We start from the raw sequence: 19,105 nt of genomic DNA, 5'->3' as shown, positions 1-19,105 counted from the left end.
AGTCAAAGGGAGGAATCCAAAGCGGAGCGAAGAGGAGTGCGTGGACCAGGGGAGAAAAACAGGGAAAAATCTGTTTTAAAACAGATTTAAAGATGGGAAAAGATGGATAAAAGTCTCTAGGAGACTTATCAATATGTATTTTGCCACATATGCATGCATTATGGAGCTTTAGGGCTTTTGTTGGAGCAAATCAAGGAGGGAATGTGATCGGATCCTTCATAGTGATCTGATCCAACACTTCTATTATATATATACGAACCTGCGCGTTCAAGTAATGAGAGTGAGTGATATAGAGCAAACAAGATATAGTCGATAGGGAGTCTGTTCCTAAGGCTGAAATGCCTTAGCTGTAATCATGTTGTTTATAATATAATACATGTGTGTTCTGTGGATTCCTGCGTGTCTGTGTGTATGTTTCCTTTTCAATTCTGATATATATATATATATATATATATATATATATATATATATATATATATATATATATATATGCCACGGGTTCAAATCCCAATTGTGAATGTGTTGGTCAACCATCGATTCCTGTAGGATCGATGGCAACCCTATGATATGAAATTATTGTTACATATATATGCATGTCGCGTGAGAATTGGTATGTGGCAGAGAACTGTGTTTAAACACAGAGATTCATAGACCCTTAGCCGAATCCCAATTACACTGAGAAATCGCGCAGAAAACACTTAGCGACTCCATAAATCGGACGTGAAATTTGATACAGAGTGGCATATTCTCTTATCAGGTCTGGAAGGCATGTTGGGTCGGTGAATTGAATTGATCAGAGTGGCCCCTGTACTAGAGCATTGCGATAATGCGATGGATCGTGAACCGTCAGATCGCGAATCTGGATCGACGATTCAGATCTAATTAGTGATCGGCAAATGGAGGGTGAGATAGCGCTATGTGGCGGAGGGTCGATACGCCGACAAGTGATATTGCGATATCGCCGAAAAGCTCAATCGGCGATTGGAGGTGTCGACAGTCAGATGTCGGCATCGGAGAATTGCCATGGAGTGATAACAGTGTAGACCTGACGATGATTATAAATGCGACCCTAAAGAATTTTAAGTTCGGTCATGTATGTTTGGAGTGGGATTTATATGGGTTTCCCGTGTATTCCGATATATGTATGGATCGGGGTTTTAAGGCTTGAATGCCTATGTGCTAAGCTCCCGATATGTTATAAAAGCCCGATAATTTATATGGATTCGGGTCTATATAAGTCCATGGTTTAAAGGCTAAAAGCCTAACAAACGCTTCCGATAAGGCTTAGTGGGCCATAACCCACAGGCCTCAAGATCGACATTTTTAGGGAAAGGGATTTTGATTAACCCCCAAAATTTCATTCCCATCAATTAACCACACAAGTTATCCCAAACATACTCCATTAGATCTACCGATGAAACATATATCACAAAATAAATACATTTAGCAGTATTAATAAGTGAATTTTTATGGCCATGCCAAACAATGGAATTCCACGCACTATAAAAGTTAACTATGTGTATCAAGAATTCATTCAACCATCTAAACAACTTTGTAACTCGGTAAAATATTAGTAATCATATGGGCCTCCCAACCCCTCACAACCATGAGGACATATAAATAACATCTCATCATATACAACCATGAATATCACATTCCTCCATAAACTGTTGTGATACATGCATTGCCATAACACACAACAATATCTTTCATTATTCACAGTGCATCAAATATATACATGTAGATATACTTATATGATTAACTTAGATGACTGGAAACTGAAGGAGGGACTTTAACTCTCCACCCAACCATATGCCAACTACATTGCAACCTTTCTTGCAGCAGACCACCCCCAAGCCTGATTTAGAGACTAAGGAGTTAAGTGCTCAAGGGAATTTACACCAATACAAGTTAACCAGATCACATAGGAATCCAAAGCACGCAGTTCCCCCCCTGATACCCAGGATTCTAGAGAACACAATGTCTCTACCCAATCAAACACTTAGTGAATCTAGAGCACATAGTGCTCCACCCAAAATTCTCTATAGGAGTCCAAATCCCATGGTGTCTCCACCCAATTCACACTACATGGATCTAAAATCCACAGTGCCTCCACCTACCACTCTGTAGGAATTCGAAGCACACCATGCCTCCACCTATTAGGTTCCATGAAAATCCAGTGTCCACCCTCAAGGTCTCCACCTATGAAACGCCACAAGAGGTATCACAGTACACAACATCTCCACCTACTAAGTAGGAATACAGAGTCCACCATGATTCCACCTTTTCCACACAACAACCTTCTCTTCACACCATGCTCCTTAGCATACTTCCATGTCTGTGATACACTGATATTTTAGTATTTTCTTCAACATATTCTCTTGCAATTCTCCTTGCACAACCAATAGTATCCACTCCCTTTGCATGTTTTTGCATAACCATGCATCTGCTAAGCATCCCTTGCATTATCTCATGTTAGCCCCTTTTTCTTCTTGTCCTTTCTTTGCATGTTGAACACATCCATGAGCTTAAGGATGGGCTCACCTTTGTTCAGGCATCCCATATATTCTTTAATGCTTGCACCAACAAGGCCATAATTTCTTCAAGGAGATAGGTGATAAAATGAAGGCAATGGTTTAGTTTTACAAGAAACTCTTCCTCCTCGGACCTCTGAATCCATGTCCACTACTCTATCCCACTCAATTCTTACATTTCCACATTATTTGCATGAATTACAATTCTTAGTGACATTTACAAGAGGGGTAACAAAAAGGGTTGTCGTGTCCTAGTAATGGGCATAGGAGCTACGAGATTGAACTTGGGCTTGAGGATGTGAAAAGGAGACAACGTGATTTTCCAGTGGAGTAGAGGTAGTGGTTCGACCATGCCTGCCACTTCTATGCCCAAGAATCGACCCGCCACAGGCATATTGACAAAAATGATGATAGCATAGGAGTTGGGTTTGGTGAATTTTTTTCTAATACCGAGTTGGAAAAGTTGGAGACCAAGTGACAAAGTGACATACGTCAATTAAACTATCACTATTCAAGGTGCTAGGAAGAGGTTGGTACCATAGACAGTTCACAAAAATGAAGTCTATGAAAAATCTAGCTAGACTAGTAGGTGATAAAGAGTTACTAGGAGGGCATAGAGAGAGAGGCAAGGGTTTTCCCAACCAGAGTTCCAGGAAAGCCTAAAAAGGGTAGAATCTGAGGTGGAAAGGACCAAGAACACTATGTAGTGAATTATCAAGGGCATGAAATCGATGTGTACACTTAGAAAAGGAGTTTGTCAACAAGGAAACATAGGATACTAGAAATAGAATGATACAATGATACCAAGAAAGGAACTATAAAACAAACACCAACAAAACCAAAGGTTAACATAACTATATGATGAGAAACAATAACGAAACAAAGCCTTAGAGAGAAGAATATTATCACCGTGCATGGAGTGACGACCACTAAGAGGTCGAACCATTGATCATTGAACGACCTTAATGAGGAGGAAATGTTTGTAATCACAACACCAAAGAAGCTCGACATGGTTGGCTTTGGCTATCATGCATGCTTTAAACTACATACCATTACAAATATTGTTGGAGGCCAATTTTTTTGACATTTTGTAGCAGTATGAGAAACCGTGTGCAGAGGAAAATGGCGTGGAAGTAGGCAAACTAGTGCGCAGTACAGAGGATGGCACACGATAGGAAGATGCAACACAGAAAGGCATTGTGCGCAGTTTAGCAGAGTGCCAATTAGGCGAGGACATGTGCAAGGAATATCTTGGAAAATAATATCTAAAGGCATTCGGGGAAGGTGGGAAGGATCATCATGATGAGGGACTTGGGAGATATTTGCAGGAAGATGCAAGTTGGCAGAGTGGAGGAAACATTGTTATAAGATATTTTTAACCAGGACCAACTGTCATTTGGAGAGCATGGGCTAGTTAGGGAAGGTTGTTAAAAAATATCAGGCCCATTAAGCTAACATGGAGATTGGCTTAACTGGATGAGGATAAAAGGCATGACGATAGTGGCACTGATGAGGGATGATAAGAAGACCTGACTCCTCTAGTTCAAGATTGGTTAGCGAGTTTGAGAATCACCAATTGGCAATGATGTGTTTTTCCAGTGTATTTTATGCTAGTCGATTTCTTGTTGATCCATTGTTAGTTTTGTATGTTATTGGATGTTTATTTAGTGCACTAGAGTATGGAGTCTATGTATCGAATCTTGTCTTAGGTGGATAATATATTGAGGCACTAATACTTTGTTATGTAGAAGAATGTAATGTGTTATACTTTACCATGCTAGGATAGTGAGCTAGTTTGAAAGACTCTTTGTTGTAGCGCGTTGCACACTTTTTTGTCATGAATTAATGGAGAATGAAAGGATTTCCCCCTATATTTGTTCATGAATGTGTGTATTGTTTTATTATTACTATCATTTTAAGCTAGGTAGTATTGACATAGAATTCTATAATGACTTGCGTAACATGATAGGTTGGCATGATTGTCGTGTTAACATTATGGACATTAAATAACCAATCAAATAGTTAGAATAGAGTTCTGTAAAATATTGCATGACATACGAGCTTAGCATGGCTATTATACCTCAATTGTGTTAGATAACATGACTTTCACATAAGTGAGTTAGGCAATCACTGTTGCACACAACAATTATATCTTTATGGAAACCTGGTTCTAGCAGTCCCCCATGGTACCTTGGGTGAGACGTCATCCACTTTGTGGGTGATGCCAAAGGGTCGGTGCTAAGAGGGTTTGTTGAATGGAATTGCACACCAAACCCAGGTCTATCTAAACTCCACGCCAAAAAATGATTTTTTTGTCGAGATTAGGATCATTGCATGTTGGGATTACTTGGTAAAAAAATTTGGAGACCATGGAATCCAACGAAAGAAGAAATCACCCAATGGTTTAAGTAGAAGCAACATGAATTTGTAGCTGGCGAGAAAAAGGATTGAAGGATTAGCATTGATGATTGGCTGCAAAGTATGTTTTCACTGATCTTAAAGACATATTATTCATAGAATTCTTGATCACCTTGATAGAGTAGATTCAACATTCGATGGATAAGAACCCAATTTATCGCTATGATGGACCAAGGAAATGGACTACAGAGGAAGTGAGTTAGCAGCAAGCAATAAGTAATAAGGTTTACATTGTTGTGGATTTTTGGTTTGAAAGAGTTTTGGAAGGACACTATCGAGTTTGTGATAGAAGCTATAGTATCACACAGTATGACGCAAAGGAAATTCCTGTAGGGTCCACAAGAGATATTCATTCGGTCACTAACCTTATAAGTCAAGATGTTGATGCGTGACTATGAAACCCTGCCCATGGAATCTGACATTATGGTTGGATAAATTGCTCGCACACTAAGGGGAAATTGGGGGAGCACTAGGAGGTGGTATGAGGAGAAGGGAGTGGAGAAATAGCTAGAAAAATTGTGATGGAGGCATATAGTGATTAAGAACTATAGACGTGAAGATGAAGAAATAAAATGGAGATAGATAATTTGGAGGGTGGCATACTAAGGAGTGGACAAAGGTTTCGATAGAGTGATGTGGGAGGAGGTCGGTTAGCATCGATGCTTGTCGTCAGTAAAATATCAGGGAGAGGGGCAAGAAAAGGCCACTAGAGGACGAGAAGCAACGCAGATGACTAGATTTTTGAGGGAATGCAGTTTGATACACCACGCACAGAAGTGGAGGAGGACGAATAAAAACAACTTAGCCTACGAAGTATGAAGTTCATGAATCTTTGTTAGCTGAATTATACCATGGTTGGGCTTGAGCCCATGACCCTGTGCACTTCTACGAATATTGAGGTAAGCACTCAACATATTGTGACAAATTTTGTAGAGGGAAATCATAGTCAATGGGGTGGAGGTAGTAGTAGTAGTGGAATTGGTCAGGCAGTAAGGGGAGTGTCGTAAATTATTCTGGTTCAATATGTTGCACAGAATAGTGTACATTCATCTGGTGGTGCAATAGGTTCGTTTGGTAGCCCTTCGTTAGGAATCATTACGCAGAACACAATGGAAGGAGTAGAGCTGAGGATGCCTACGTTCCATGGTGTTGGGAACGAGGATCTAAAACAACAATTGTTCATTTGTGAAGTTGTCCGGACAACAAAGCAAGTCCAGTTCAAGGCAACTAAGATTGCATAGTTGGAGGTTACCTTTAGGGACTATGCATTAACCTGGTATATTAAGTACAAGAGCACAAATCCAACTGGACAGATCATGTTGGCAGATTCTGATAGGGAGTTTCAGAAGCCAAATTCAGAATCTTAATGCATTACAAAGTTGAAAGAGATTAGGCAAGGTCCAAGTAAATCTATCTGGTATTTCGACCAAAGATTTAAGATCCTGAAGGATAGGTTGAACTTCGAGACACAACACAAATAGTGGTTCATTATTAGAATGCTTTTGCACATTAGAGTTCCTTTGACACATCAAAAAATCATTTCACTATTAAAAGAATTGGTGATTGCATTGAAGTTGGAAGTCTCTCCAACATGGAACAGGGAAAACAATTGGCGTAAGTGAAATCCTAGCTTGTTGCGTTGACCGTCTAATTGCAAGATTTAACTAAGGAAAAAGAGAAATGAGAGGAGGTGTGGTACATCATCTGCAAGACAAAAGGTCACCATAGAAATGAGTGTAAATTGTTGACAAATTATATGGCAATAAGTGCAACTAATCTGTTCATGTAGGGTAGAGGATTGTGATGATAAGTTTGTCGAGTGTGGAGCCATACTCCACATAATTGTCCAATGATGAAGAAATATGAGGCGTCTACGCAGAATATCTTTTGTGATTTATACAAGTCAGTGGGACACGATATCCACCATTTCCACGCACTAGAGTTGATGCACGAGAACACTTTTGATTTATTTCAGGTACAAGGACCAGAGGGACATGAAGCTATGACAATAGGTTTTAATCAAACAGGGTATAATCAAACGAGTCCATACAATAAGCCTGGTCGAGGACAAGGAATGACAGCTGGAGGTCTTGGAGGATCAACGAGAGGAAAAGGTGGATTCAAGAGAGGTTAGGGACTGATTATTTGTTATATTTGTGGATAACAAAAACACCTCGCATAGGATTTCCCTAACTCCCATTGCATGTATACCTATTGTAGGGTGTTGGATCATGCAATTGAAAATTGTCTACAATTAATTACCATATGGCAAAAGAAGGGGTTGAATGTACAAATGATAGTGGTCAAGACCTATAGAGCTCAACCATGAGTTGGAGCAGTGGCATGAGGAGGAATCAAGACGGGAGATGATGTTGCAAGGCATGGGATTCAACAACCGCATTGGGATAGGAAGGTTATCGAACCTCATCCAAAGTTTGATCCAGCCAAGGAGAAGGTGAATTACAAAGAAGAAAATAGGGAAATGGTTATTGCATAATGGGATACAATAGAGGGACTTCAAGAAGTTGCAATATTAGTAGTGTATGATGACACTACTTGTAGAGAGCCCGAAATGGAGGTAAACCCAATTAAGAATTTATTGCAAAGTTTCCTTGAACTAGTATGTAATGAATGGGCATTGCATAAATTTAAGAGAATGGTTGAACTATGCACTAAGGAGATTGAGGTGGTTGTTGTGTGAGATTCACCGTGTGTAGTAAACTAGGTGGCGTGAAGGAAAAGAACAAGCAAAGAATTTAGATTTGGTGCTCAGGTGGGAGACTATGAGATGAACAATATCATATTAGATTTGGAATGAAATGTGAATATTTTGCTGAAGAGCATGTGGCAGATGATGGGGAGACCAAAGTTGATGTGGTCTCATATCTAGTTGAGGCTATCCAATCAAGATCTCATCTTTCTGATTGGTATATTAATGGGTGTGCTGATAGATATCGATGGAGTTAGAAGGAATGTTAATTTTGATGTCATCGAAATCGTGGATGACATTGATCCATACCCTGCTCTCTTGGGGATTGATTGGGCATTTGATAATCAAATAATTATCAATCTGAAGAAGAGGCATATTACATTCAAGGGAGGGGAAGTTTGGGTAGTAGCACCTTTGGACACGAGGGAAGGAGACCGGTACATTGAGCCTATTATGGGGGAAGCTAAGCTGAGAGGAGCTGGATAATATTTATAATGTGATAGCATGCAGGGAGGATTACATGAATCATATTGTTGATAGAATGTTGATTTGGCATAGTGTGGGATCATGCACCTCTAACTCAAAGGTGGATCTATAGAATTGGAAAAGCAGGTTGCACGAAGAGAGAACTAGAAGATGTGTGCACCTCACCAAGGAAGTGTGTTGGATAGGAACAAAAGTGCATAGCCCACCTCACTCTGATGGATTCATGATCAGGTTCTCAAAATTATGCTCAAAATTCAAAGTCGTCAGAATGTTGTGGAACCTAAACAACCCTGTAGTGCTCGTCATCCTGAATTTGACGCAACTTGTTTCGCGCAAAACAGATATCGTATGTTCCCAGAAACACGATTTGTTCACTTTGTCAAACAGGTAAATTTTTGCAAGTGCTGACAGGGATGTTGACTAGGCATCCGTACAACCTAGTCAGAAAAATGAATATTCTTGATGTATTCTTATGGTATATTCCTTCAACATATTCTTTGAAATATTCTCAAGCTCAGTGGCATCATCCTATTGGTCACATATTTTTGAGTCGGGCCAATGAAGAGGTGACACGTGGCTAAGCCCAAGGTCGCCACTTTTCCTCCTCATGTTAATGCAGAATTTGTTATAGCAGACATGGTAGAGGTCGGGCTCAACCCCACGACCTCCCATTGCACAGACAAACCACTTACCATTGGCCTGCACGGTGTTACTTAACCATATGGGGGAGGCACATATAATTAAAGTTGTATGGTTTGCGAGTTGGGGAGATGGGACCATGATTAACCCCCAACCCCAGTCCACGGATCATGGTTAGGGGCTAACCACGGCCCCAAAACCATAACTGTCGCTGATCTCCGTAACAACAAACCAACCATGTGAACATAAATGCGGAAGGTGGAGTGGGGGGCTCGGTCGGTAGGGGTAGGCCGTTAGACTTAGCCCCCAGGCATGTGCCCCCCCCCCCACGTGGCCTAATTTTTCAGAACTTAACAATTAGATGATGTTTTAAAGTTCCGACAATTTCACCCAATTTTCGAAGAAAATGTCGCTTAGTTAGAGAATTTGGCGATCAAATTTGTAAGATGATGCTGGACCATGGGGAAAATGGTGAGCGAATAGTGAGAAAAATAGGAGAGGTCATAACTTCTCCAGTTTTTGACCAATTTGGATGCAAAAAGAAGCTAGGTAGGTATTTTTGGACATTCTTGACTCATTGGAGCAATTTTCAGAAGCATTTGAGCATTGTAAACACATAATTTTTATACTTTTGAGCATAATAGAGAGGCCCAATCCATTGGAAGTTGGACCAAGGAGACATAGCCTAGGAGGGGCGAACTCCTTCATCATGTTCCTGTTGTGATGTGTTTTTGGTGATGTTGTATACATTTTTATTTTGTTGTTTAGTCTCTTATTTATGTTAAAATTTCTCATAAAATTAACATAAAAATCATTTTACACTTGCAAAACTCATGAATCCTTAGGCACATGAAAATCATTTTGTTTTCAATCTGAGGAGGATCTTAGCACAATAATCTAATATTATTAATCAGATAATTTTGGTATCAGAGCGCTAGGTTTTCTTTGTGTAAGAAGGATTTAATTGTTTGCAAGTTTATGTCATGCTTACAAGGTTAAAACTCAAAAGAGGAGAAGGGAAGTTGGTAGGAAGCCTTGAAGTTGGGTCAAGGGGAAGGAGGGAAAGGTTTCCACAAGCTCCAACATCAGTTCTTCCTCAAGTTGTAGTTGAGACTCCAAAGAGAATGTATCATGAAGGAGAACCTACAAACATGACAGAAGATGATAAGGTCTTTAGGAAGGATTTCTTTGATATGACAGAGATGGTGAAGGTCTTCTATGAAGAGAGGAATACCAGGCTGCAAGGTGAAAGTTCCAAAACTCTCAAAGGAGAAGGTTCTTCAGGAGGAGGTAATGGAAATGGATACAAACCTCCAATCTCTCCACAATCTTCTTCATCTTCTTCTTCACAAGCATCTTCACCCTATTCCACTAACACAACCCTTACTCATACTCATCAACATACTTCAAAAGGAACTGGTAAATGACCCTTTGTAAAGCTTGATGTTAAATTTGAACTGCCCATGTATAATGGTGAAGTGAATGCAAAGAAGCTTGATAATTGGATTCCTCAATTGGAGATATATTATAGAATTCAAAACCTTCAAGAGGATGACATAAATATTCAGTTAGCTTCCTTGAGAATGGAGGGTGCATCACTAGTATGGTGGCAATCAAAGACACAAGAGGAGATAAAAAAACACGGTAAGATCTCAATTTATTGGATTGATTTCATTGCTGCAATCAAAAGACAATTATGCCTTCTAGCTTATATGATGAAAGCCATGATGAATTGGTAGAACTTTAGACAACTTAAAGGTCAAAATGTGCAATATTACACCCAAGAATCCAGAAGAAGGCCTTTAATGTTAGGTGTAGATTTGCAATCACGAGACATGTTGCTGAAGTACATAGGGGGTTTACATAGTTACCTTAGGAATAATATCTTAATGGTTAATCCCAATAATCTAGATGATGTGTGTGTTCAAGCCACTCATCTTGAGGAAAGAGGGGAAAAGACTCCAGAAGAAGGTAGTAAAAAGCCATTTAATAGTAAAGGAAAAGAAAAGGGTTTCAAAGGGAAGGGAAAGAAAAATGCATCTATCAAAAAAGAAGAAGAGAAATTAGCATGCAAACATTGTTCCAAATGGGGTCACGATGAAGCTCATTGTTGGAAGCTTCATCCCAAAATGAAACCAAAAAAATTCAACAACAAGGGAAAACAAAAGACAACTGAAACCACTCAACAAGATTTGGGATCCGATTTGGGTGATGAAACTAAAATTACATCCATGGGTATAAAAGGAAAAGAATCCATTGCTAGCACTAGTTCTTCAAATTCACAAAATGGAACTCCAAATGAAAAGAGGAAGATAGAACTTTTTCACATAAGGGTGATCTCAAAACATAACAAGATTGATACACTTTTCGATAGGTGATCTGAAAACATTGTCAAAAGTTTAAACTTGGAAACCATTCCACATCATAAACCATATCCACTTGGATGTGTGTGTGACAATGCACAATTGCAGGTTACTAGAAAGTGTAAACTGAAATTCGCCATTACTGCAAATTTCATAGATGAAGTGGAGCTTGATGTTGTGCCATTAGACATATGTGGCATAGTTTTGGGCAACTTGTACCTCTATGATAGAAAATCTATCTTCCATAGACATGAAAACAATATCATTTGTTCAAATATGGAGTAGAATATATTTTGAGAGCTCATAGCAAAAAACTAAATCTTTCACTTGTTAATGCAGGGCAGATGAAAAGACTAGTGAATTCAAGCAAGAATTTTGTGCTTCTAACAATCAAACCCAAGAATGATGTTGAAAATGAAGCTTTTAAAGGTTGTGATTCAAAATTGAAATCCGAATTGGTTGATGTAGCTAACTAATATGATGAGATGTTTCAGGAACCAAAGGGATTACCTCCCAAGAGAGGAATCCAACACGAGATACATTTGCAACAAGATTGTCCTCTTCCTAACATTGGCATGTACAGGATGTCAGTGATGGAAAGTGTAGAAATTAAGAAGCAAATTCAAGAGTTGTTGGATAAATGGATCATTAGGCTATCTTCCTCACCATGTGGTTCACCTATTTTCTTGGTGCCAAAGAAGGATGGAACATTGCGCATGTGTGTGGAATTCCGTGCATTGAACAAAATTACAGTAAACAATCATTACCCACTACCTAGAATAGATGATTTACTTGATCAATTGAAAGATGCAAAGTATTTTACTAAGTTGGAATTAAGGAGTGGCTACCATCAAATTAGAATAGTCGAAGGAGACATTTGAAAGACAACATTCAAAACAAAACAAGGTTTATTTGAATCACTAGTTATGCCTTTTGGTTTATGTAATGCTCTTGCTACATTCATGCGTGTGATGAATGATGTGTTGAGGTAATTTCTTGATGAGTTTGTTATAGTATACTTATATGACATCTTAATTTTTAGTAAATCTCGTGATGAACATGTCATGCATGTAAGAAAAGTACCTGATGTCTTGAAAAAAGAACAATTGTATCTTAAGATGTCAAAGTGTGAGTTTGGAAAAACTTCTTTAGTTTACTTGGGTCATATTATTGGAGGAGGTGAGTTGAAAATGTTGAAAAGTGTGCAACAAGAAATGCTTGTTGAGAATGCAACAAGATGATGGAGCTTAGTGGAAAGGAGTCGCCTTCACTAAGTGGGCCTGCAGGCAAATTATAGCGCAAAGTCTATTTTTGGTTCGCAGCAGGAGTGATCACAGCAAGAGTGATTACAGCAGGAGTGATCACAACAAGAGTGATTACAGCAGGAGTGATCACAACAGGAGTGATCAGAGTCTATTTTTACACTGCTAGTTGTTAGCACTCAGGTTGTTCCCTTTGACTCCCAGGGGAATACGACCGAGGTAACCACAAACCAATCTTTGGACTACAGGTCCTAGCCTACCTGCAGTCAGAGAGGGCTCTCTCTTTAGGATTTAGCTTTGTTTAAGGGATGATTTTAGGCTAGATATGATGCACATGGGTTTTGTTTGAGTTTTGGTGGGATGGTTGATCTATTCAAGCAGAGTTGGCATGCAAAGTGTAAGAAGTTCAAACCATTGGGCATGGAGTCTATGAATGTGAATTGAAGGGTGTGTTTTCCTTGGCAGAAGAGGGGAATATGGAGCAGGATAGCTACACATGGCACAATGATTAATGCTGGAACAAGGATGAAATGGAGGTCAGGGGATGAGAGGCAATTAAGGATCTCTCATCCAGCCAAAGAGGGAAAGTGGATGAAGACTATATAGGAGCAATGAAGGATTCCTAAACAACATTCAGAAATGAGAAATAGCTTAAACATGATCAATTAAGTATGCATATTTATCACTAATTCAGAGGAAAACATAGAAAAGTTACAAGAATTGAGCACAGAGGGCATGAAAGCCAGCTCTGAACTATTCCTTCTTCCTGCAACTTAGATTATGATATACAAATGATACAAATAAATATAAACTGATAAACAGAGGGAGGAAAGACTTATTGAACCATGAGCAAGCACATGAATTCCACATCAAAGCTCTTCAGCCATTGAAAGCACAACCAGCCAGTTCAGATGCAAATATTCCAGCAATCTTTGATTACAGAAGTTCTTAAGCTTATAGCGCAAGTCTGGAATGAGAAATACAACCAACCAACCCTTTACACTATATAGAGGGTGGTCTTTATAGAGAAAATATCTAAAAATATGTACAAACAGCAGATCTGAGGGCAGATCTGGAGAAATGAATGATTGTAACCTAACATTTATTGGAATGAATGAAAAAATATCTATCTAATCAGCTACGCAGGGACAACAGCCTCAAGAATGAATTAATATGGTCCTTTGGAGCTCTGCGCTGGCAATTTGCCATAACTACGCCTTGGGAACTTGCAGCGCTGCTCTTAGGTGTCTTTATACACTGTTCTGGCAATAACTGGGCTTTAAACACTTGAATTGCCTCTTTAGGCAGTTCTGCTACTGCAAAGTGGCTTTAATGTTGGCTTTAATGCTCATAACTGTGATCTGGTGGGCTTTGATGGCTCTGAGCTGCTTTATTGACTTTGATGGGGGCCTCTTTAATGTTCTGCTGCTTTTAGGCTGCTGATATTTTGAACTGATACTCTATAACTGTCAAATCACCCCATTCTGCTCTTTGAATGCAAAATAACTGCTGCAAGTGCTTTCCGTGGCCCCTAGAATGCTATTGGCACATGGCCGATCAAAAATGGTCCTTAAACTGATAAATTTTGCAACACTGGGTCGAATAAAGGAGCTCTGGCGGCATGCCGAGGAGAAATCCCTGCATTTGGAAGTATTTGGGCCTTGAGCGATCTCAAAATGGCTAAGGAAACCATCATTTCCTTTATACCTGGGCAGGCATGGGCGCCACACACAAGACATTAAAAATGGCCCTTTTATTATGAACAGGCGGAATGCCTTTAAAACATGAATTTCATCAAAATTTGGGGCTAGGCGGACATTGTGCAAAATACTAAATCCTGGCCGTTGGATCCGGCGCGAGCCGATCCAACGACTGGCGCTAAATCGGCAATCGGCGGATCGGCGGATCCCAAACCATAATGCCTCCGATGAGCGATGAACCCCGCGGACCCGAAATGCATTATAGGCTCCCTTTTGATTTAGATCGGGTCCGGCCCATCGGCAAACCCAACTCGGCGGATTTTAATAAAAATGATAAGCGGACCCGAAACCCATTCAAACTGCTCTTTATAACTTTTCGGCTCCGGCCCGTCGGAGCCTTTCCATTTCGCTGTACAAGGGGCCATTTACGGACCCGAAAAATATATATGTCGTGCCTTATTATTATTTCGGCTCCGGCCAGTCGGAGCAATATATGGGGCAATGCGATAAAAAACGGGCCGTTGATCTGAGGGCCCAAATGGACGGCGGAGATTAAGTCGGCATTTCGCTATCGGCGGGGTCATGGGGTTGCCACATAGAAACGCCGAAACCCATCGGACCCGAAATGCCTTTATGCCGCGCTATATTACTTTTCGGCTCCGCTGGTCGGAGCCATACGGGAGTGATGCGATTAAATATGGGCCGTTGATCTCTGGGCCTGAATGGGCGGCTGAGATTAAATCGGCGTTTCGCGTCAGAGGAGAGCATGGGGCGTGACTTCATTTTTGTTGCGATCGCTGAAATGGGGGTTGCGACTTAATACGGGCCATCAGATCTGAGGCTTGATCGGACGACCGCGATATGTATAATGCGATAAAGGGGAGATATGATAAGGGGGGCCTCCGATAGCGATATTGCATCGGAGGAGAGGGAAATGGTGTTATATATATATGCGGCCAACACTGTTAGCACCTCCGACAGCGATATCGCGTCGGAGGGAGGGGATTCGGATCGGAGGAGGGTTTAGGCCTATAAAAAGGGGTTCATGCCTTGAGAAAGGTAAAACAAGGCCCAAAGATGGATTTTTATACATATGAAGGAAAACTATGCAAAGGAATGAGTCCTTATGCATTTGGGAGATGGTTAGAGGGGGTATTGAGGGCTCTTGATAAGTTTCAGATAAACTTAGCGATTCCCGAGGATGTATATGGTTATCTTTCCACCAGGGGGAGGGGATAAGTATATAGGGGAGTAATATACATAGTTTTCGTAGGGGAAGGGGAAATAGATAGGGAGCTACATAGTAAAGTTAGTAGTTAACATGAAAAGTGATAAGAAAGCGCTAAGTATGTGAATCTTAGGCTATTAAGAGGGAAAATGACTCATAGAAGCAATATGGACCTTCCTTGAGTGAAGCAGATCTTCACCAAGGCAAATGATATGGAGAATGATGAAACTAAGAGGTATCAAGGATATCTTGACCTCTTTGGGGGAAGTTAGTGAGTGATTTGGGGAAAGAGGAAGAAGGGGTGTTAGACATGCCTCGCTTGAAGTCCTCCAACTGAAAAACTGCCTCAAACCAAAAATGAATTGCTTACCAAAAATTGGAACACAGCAGTGGCATTTAGACTAGCACACTTTCATGGACAGTTCTTTGGCAATCTGTAGCAAATATGGAGCATTGCAGCATGCATTGTACAACATATTTGGCATGTAAAAATGTCGATCATGAAAGATGATTAACCTACTGCAGCAGGAGGCTAACAGTGGCTCCACTTGGGGATGGCTTTTCCTTGTGAAAAGCCAAGAACAGCAGGTCAGACTGCCTTGTATTCAATTGTTGCTGTGCTCTGCAAAATTCCCTTGGCTGGCTACCTTATTGATCCTACCTACCTACCTACCCTAACCAGCACTTACTTTGCTGTTAGGTGAAGTGAAATAACCAATGTAGCCATTTAAGCAAAATAGACATCAGTGAGCTTTGCTGCTTGTGCTTGCCGGTGAGAAAAACTGAGATCTTGCAATCTGATGTGGCTTTGTTAATATTTGAGAAGATCAGGAAGCTACTGACCTCCTTTGCTGTGTTTAAACACTGTACAAAACTCTCCTACAACATATATATACAATTGCTAGGCTGAAATGAAGGACTGTACAAAGGTTTAGGATTGCTACCATGCCTTGGAGTCGGGAGATCATCAACATTTTGATATTGAGGCACACAACCCGCTAATGGAGAAGAGCGCTGATCTCTTTCATTATTCTGCCTGCCAGTAGATGGGTCATTCAAAACTTGCAAAGGTGCTTGCACTTTATTACATACAGGCTCATTTGGAACTTGACTGATCTGCGCAGGCTACTCCTATTCTTCTTCAAATACCTGAGATGGCTGAAAACAAAGCGGCAGGGAAGGGAGTCGATTTATTTGCTCAGGTGCTGCTGCCGAGTCTTCCTCAATCTGATATTCGATGTCTCTTCGGGGTTGCAAAACTAGAGGCAATGCATCTGGAACAATATTTTGATCATCCTCTAGGCAGTCAATACCAAGACTTGCTAACAAATGTTTATTAATTGCATGATAGTTCTCCTTAATAAATTGAAAAGATTCAAAACAGAAAAGTAAAGTTCCTTCGCTGATATCAAAATTTTCTGCGCTTTCCTCCTTTACTTCATAGCTGAACTGGGCAAGTTGATCATTACATTCAAGCTGCTGAGCTTGAACTTCGCTTCCTGCCAAAATAGGATCTGATTCCTCTGCAAGGCTGATTTGGTCGTTAGGCTCATAATCATCATCATACAGATCATATTTGGGCAGACAGTTGAAAGAAGAGAAGCTATTATATTCACACAGTATATCAGGAGACTCCTCCTTCACATATGGCTCTATGAATATGTCATTTGATTTGTGGTAGGTTTGTTCGTGAATGTCACTACTTTCCTCTTGCACAATAGATGTGTCCTGGCGCTCTAAACTTTCTATTTTCATTGTGATCAACTGCACCATTTCTTCTGACTTTTGTAACACACTATGAAGTCTTTCTTCTTGCTCTGCCTTGCGCTATTTTTCCCTCCTCTTTAGATTTGCCTCCACGTCCACGGCTACGTCCTGCATCTGTTTCAAAGTGGACGGGCATCTTTCTCTCAAACGAAATTCCATTTCTGGATCAAAAGCTCTTGGATATTGCAATAGAGCCAGATCAGGGGGAGGCCTAATATTCAATGGCATAGAGAGATAGACTTGATTGAATCGATCAGAAAATTGCTGAACCGACTCATTTGGAAGCCTTTTTAACTCATCATAGTCTTGAATGAGTGAGAGGAAACTAACTTTGATCATCCATCTATCAAGGAAGAGCTTGGAACACTGCTGAAGATTTGAGATGCTGGCCTCAGGCACTGCTTTAAACCAAGTCCTAACTTCGCCTTGCAAAGAAAGGGCAAATAGTCTAAGACTGACATCTTCATCTTCTACTTCAAATATATTAAGATAATATTCAAAAGCCTGGATATGTTTATGGGCAGTAATACCATTTTCTCCGTCAAATCTAGGGAGATACTCAGGATGATTTGCAGGCAAAGGATTCAGCACAGGAGGCAAAATGAGAGGCTTATATCTATCAGGAACTTTACGAGACACAGGAGTATATACAGGAACTGTAAGATTGGGCTCTATTTTTGGTTCCTCCTTGGCTGTATGATGATCTTCAACAACATTTGAAGATTGCTGCTCTAATGTGCAAGGAGGCTTTTCAACAACATTTTCCAAAGGAAAATCATAAAAATATGATATAGAATCGTCTTTAAAATACAATATACACAGCAAAACTTTATGGAGAAAAAACATGACCTCTTGGATAGTAATCCAGGTCAAAAGCCTGATCGACTCATATATCTCTTTTGGGTTCATTTCTCCAGTGGAGTCTTTATTATGAGTGGATTCGCCAGGTGGATGAATTAACCTTGAAGTGCCTGATCTCTGTCCACCGTCACAGATAAGAGCTAAACATGAGAAGCTCTGAAGAAAAGGGACACTTTCTCCAGAAAACAAGGCAAACTGATCAAAATTGGGGGTATACAGTAATAAACAAATGATTTCAGGTCCCCAGTGGAGTCGCCATTATGTTATCACTCAGGTTGTTCCCTTTGACTCCCAAGGGAATACAGCTGAGGTAACCACAAACCAATCTTTGGACTACAGGTCCTAGCCTACCTGCAGTCAGAGAGGGCTCTCTCTTTAGGATTTAGCTTTGTTTAAGGGATGATTTTAGGCTAGATATGATGCACATGGGTTTTGTTTGAGTTTTGGTGGGATGGTTGATCTGTTCAAGCAGAGTTGGCATGCAAAGTGTAAGAAGTTCAAACCATTGGGCATGGAGTCTATGAATGTGAATTGAAGGGTGTGTTTTCCTTGGCAGAAGAGGGGAATATGGAGCAGGATAGCTACACATGGCACAATGATTAATGCTGGAACAAGGATGAAATGGAGGTCAGGGGATGAGAGGCAATTAAGGATCTCTCATCCAGCCAAAGAGGGAAAGTGGATGAAGACTATATAGGAGCAATGAAGGATTCCTAGACAGCATTCAGAAATGAGAAATAGCTTAAACATGATCAATTAAGTATGAATATTTATCACTAATTCAGAGGAAAACATAGAAAAGTTACAAGAATTGAGCACAGAGGGCATGAAAGCCAACGCTGAACTATTTCTTCTTCCTGCAACTTAGATTATGATATACATATGATACAGATACATATAAACTAATAAACAGAGGGAGGAAAGACTTATTGAACCATGAGCAAGCACATGAATTCCACATCAAAGTTCTTCAGCCATTGAAAGCACAACCAGCCAGTTCAGATGCAAATATTCTAGCAATCTTTGATTACAGAAGTTCTTAAGCTTATAGCGCAAGTCTGGAATGAGAAATACAACCAACCAACCCTTTACACTATACAGAGGGTGGTCTTTATAGAGAAAATATCTAAAAATATG

Source organism: Pinus tabuliformis, chromosome 3_1, assembly GCF_031772625.1.
Source record: "Pinus tabuliformis cultivar Carrire ecotype Pingquan chromosome 3_1, CPIR1, whole genome shotgun sequence".
Classification (NCBI taxonomy): Eukaryota; Viridiplantae; Streptophyta; class Pinopsida; order Pinales; family Pinaceae; genus Pinus; species Pinus tabuliformis.
This window is presented reverse-complemented; position numbering follows the sequence as displayed.